The sequence below is a fragment of the Rhinopithecus bieti genome, unplaced genomic scaffold (genome assembly GCF_001698545.2).
Source record: "Rhinopithecus bieti isolate Rb0 unplaced genomic scaffold, ASM169854v2 scaffold_61692, whole genome shotgun sequence".
In the NCBI taxonomy this organism is placed as follows: domain Eukaryota; kingdom Metazoa; phylum Chordata; class Mammalia; order Primates; family Cercopithecidae; genus Rhinopithecus; species Rhinopithecus bieti.
The window spans coordinates 25346-29146 of NW_016823237.1; the positions used below are offsets into that span (position 1 = coordinate 25346).

The 3801-nt window shown below is 41.0% G+C and overlaps 1 long non-coding RNA gene across 1 annotated transcript in view; it reads left to right on the forward strand.

The window, feature by feature from the left end:
• The window catches only part of LOC108521484 (uncharacterized), a 12624-nt gene extending 11373 nt beyond the window's left edge, over positions 1-1251 (forward strand). The window contains exon 3 of the long non-coding RNA XR_001883204.1: positions 1160-1251. This is a non-coding gene — a long non-coding RNA (uncharacterized LOC108521484). The remainder of the gene's footprint in view (positions 1-1159) is intronic.
• The last annotated feature ends 2550 nt before the right edge of the window (positions 1252-3801 follow it).

Consider the following 3801-nt stretch of genomic DNA (forward strand, 5'->3'; position numbering starts at 1 on the left):
GACAGAGTCTCGATCTGTAGCCCAGGCTGGAGTGCAGTGGTGCAAACTTGGCTCACTGCCACTTCCGCCTCCCAGGTTCAAGCGATTCTCCTGCCTCAGCCTCCCGAGTAGCTGAGATTACTGGTGTGTGCCACCATGCCCAGCTAATTTTTATAGTTTTAGTAGAGATGGGATTTCACCATATTGGCCAGGCCTTGAGCTCCTGAGCTCATGATCTACCTGCCTCAGCCTCCCAAAGTGCTATGATTACAGGCATGAGTCACCATGCCCAGCCCAATAAAAGTAATAATCTGCATAGAATTAGAGGCTGGAAGCCATCTTATGCCTGAGGGATCTGATAATTTCTAATTATTGCTTTTGTTCAATCTTAATAGATTTTTTGGGGACTAGGCAAAAGTTGAAAAAGTTAAAAAAAAAAGCAGTAGAAAATTCCAAAAATGTAAGATTATTGAGTATTTGATATAGTTGTTTTATTTATTTAATTGTGTCACACATCCTTTCCCTTCTCTTTTGCAAGACCTTGTAGATATTGTTTTAACTATAGAGTACTTTATATTTCTAGACCTAAAACATAATCACCACATATTGATTTGCTTGTCCTGATAAGGTCAGCATATGATAATCTAACATTTCTTTTTGGATCACCTTTAATAGATATGAAAGAAAAACACTTGCCTTATTATATTAAAGTGGGAAATGACATGAAATAATATTAGGTTGTTGAAAGTCATCTTTAGAAACAATCAACCTAAATAAATCTCCATTGCATTCCTTCAGCTTTCACTTCTTTATTATAGATAGTTCCTTTGTAGAACCGTGGGAATAGTTATCTAGTTCTATCTGCTATAGTCTTTAAAGTCAGTCTTGTTGATAGCAACAAATAACAAACAGTAATCCCCACCTTCTTTGCTTAGAGTGAGCCCAATTAACTTCTTGGAATTTTCTACTTTATAATTTTAAAATGATACTACTACTGCATAGAGGTTTGGTGAAATTTGAGGTTGCCTTTTTCATGTTAATAATTTACATAAATGACTTTGAGCTAATGACAGCTTTATGAATATTTTAATGTTATATGTATATACACTGTCTTATTTTATGAAAGCATATCTGCAATTATATTAGGCTCTATCCAAAATTTTCTTTATTTTTCTTCCAGGCTGTATGAAACCTTAGGATAGTATTTCTCTCCTACTGGTGGAAGAAAGAAGAAATGAAGAACAAGGCAAAAACTCTGACAGGAAACTAAAGTGCTTATATGTTGCTGTCTCATTAATATTGACCTTTATTGGAGATCAGATTACTTTCCAGAAGTTTTATAACATCACATAAGTTACTTGAGGACTTCTGAAGAAATGTCTTAGGTCTTTCTGCTTCTAGAATAGATTATGAGAGCTTGAACAGAAAATGTGTAAATTTGCTGTCAGTTTTATTGGTGGGAAAAGTGTGCTTTTAAATAGGCCTTTATGTATTTGATGTTCTTAAGTCGCATATCCAAAACTTTATTTCAGGATATTAGAATCCACTTAATTTGGGGCTGGCAATTTGGAGCAAATTGTGATTATTTATCTGCCAAAGATTTCTGCAAGCATGTATTTTGGGAAAAGTAGCCCTAAAAGTAATGGACACATTTCAGTATTTAATGCTTTTTCTCATCACCAACACTTAGAATGAAAGCATGTCTTCTCTTTTCCTGGTCATTTAAAGAGGCATACAAAGTAGTAAAAACAGGTCATAGAATGATAGACACTTATGATGAGATCTGATCCCAGCCTTGCTGCTAGTTAACTGTGGCCTTAAGTCAGTCACTTACAACCCCTTGCACATCATAGATTATTCATCATTATAAGGGGAGATAAGAGTACAGGACTTCTAAGAAGGCCTTTTCCAGTTCACATATTTCAGGCATGTAATTCTGATTCTATGTGTGGTTACAGATTGTTTAGCTAATTTTAAAATACAAGCAAAAGGATTGCATGTCTATTTGTAGATGTACAAAGGAACCATTTATGGAAGGAGATTGTGGACAGTGTGCTAGTGTAGGCACCAAACTCTAAAAGTACACGAGAAACTAACTTTGGGAGGGGCACTGGGAGTGTGGATTCAGAGAAGTCTTAACATAGATATTAGTGAAGTCAAGTTCACATTAGAGGACTTTCATCTCAGTGAACTGGGAAACAAGGTTATTGACTGACTGTAAAGGCTCTGGGGTAGGTTTGAAATTTACAGAGAGTAGAAAATACTTATATCAGCCATTTCTAGGGACTCATGTATAAATAAAGAGAACAAGTAGGTGTGGCTGGAAAGATGACCAAATAGGAACAGGTCTGATCTGCAGCTGCCAGCAAGATCAACACAGAAGGTGGGTGATTTCTGCATTTCCAACTAACATACACAGTTCATCTCATTGGGACTGGTTAGACAGTGGGTGCAGCCCATGGAGAGCAAGCCGAAGAAGGGTGGGGCATTGCCTCACCAAGGAAGCTCAAGGGGTTGGGGAACTCCCTCCCCTAGCCAAAGGAAGCCTTGAGGGAATTTGCCATGTGGAACAGTGAACTCCAACCCAGATACTACAGTTTTCCCATGGTCTTTGCAACCCGCAAACCATAAGATTCCCTTGGGTGCCTAACCACCAGGGCCCTGGATTTCAAGCACAAAACTGGGTGGCTGTTTGGACAAACACCAAGCTAGCTGCAGGAGTTTTTTTTTTTTTTCCTTTTCTTTTCTTTTTTTTTTTCCCCAGTGGTGCCTGAAACACCAGCGAGACAGAACTGTTCATTTCTCTGAAAAGGGGGCTGAAGCCAGGGAGTCAAGTGGTCTAGCTCAGTAGATCCCACCCCCACAGAGCCCGGCAAGCTAAGATGTACTGGCTTGAAATTCTCACTGCCAGCACAGCAGTCTGAAGTTGACCTAAGATGCTTGAGCTTGGTGGGGAGAGGGGCATCTATCATTACTGAGGCTTGAGTAGGGGGTTTTCCCCTCACTCTGTAAACAAAGCCACTGGAAAATTTGAAGTGGGTGGAGCCCACAGCAGCTTGGAAATCCACTTTAGCCAGACTGCATCTCTAGATTCCTCCTCTCTGGGCAGGGTATCACTGAAAGAAAGGCAGCAGCCCCACTCAGGGGCTTATAGATAAAACTCCCATGTCCCTGCTACAGAGCACCTGGGGGAAGGGGAAATTGAGGGCTCAGCTTCAGCAGACTTTTAATTCCCTGCCTGCTGGCTCTGAAGAGAGCAACAGATCTCCCAGCACAGTGCTTGAGCTCTGATAAGGGACAGACTACCTCCTCAAGTGGGTCTCTGACCCCCATGCCTCCTGATTGGGAGACACCTCCCAGCAGGGGTTGACAGACACCCCATACAGGAGAGCTCTGGCTGGCATCTGGCAGGTGCCCCTCTGGGACAAATCTTCCAGAGGAAGGAACAGGCAGCAATCTTTGCTGTTCTGCAGCCTCCACTGGTGATACCCAGGCAAACAGGGTGTGGAGTAGACCTCCAGCAAACTCCAGCAGACTTACAGCAGAGGGAGCTGACTGTTAGAAGGAAAACTACCAAACAGAAGACAATAACATCAACATCAACTAAAAGGACATACACACAGAAAACCCGTCTGAAGGTCACCAATATCAAAGATCAAAGATAGATAAATCCATGAAGACGAGGAAAAAACAGTGCAAAAGGCTTAAAATTTCAAAACCGGAATATCTCTTCTCATCAAAGGATCACAACTCCTCTCCAGCAAGAGAACAAAACTGGATGGAAAGAGTTTTATGAATTGACAGAAGTAGGCTTCAGAAGGT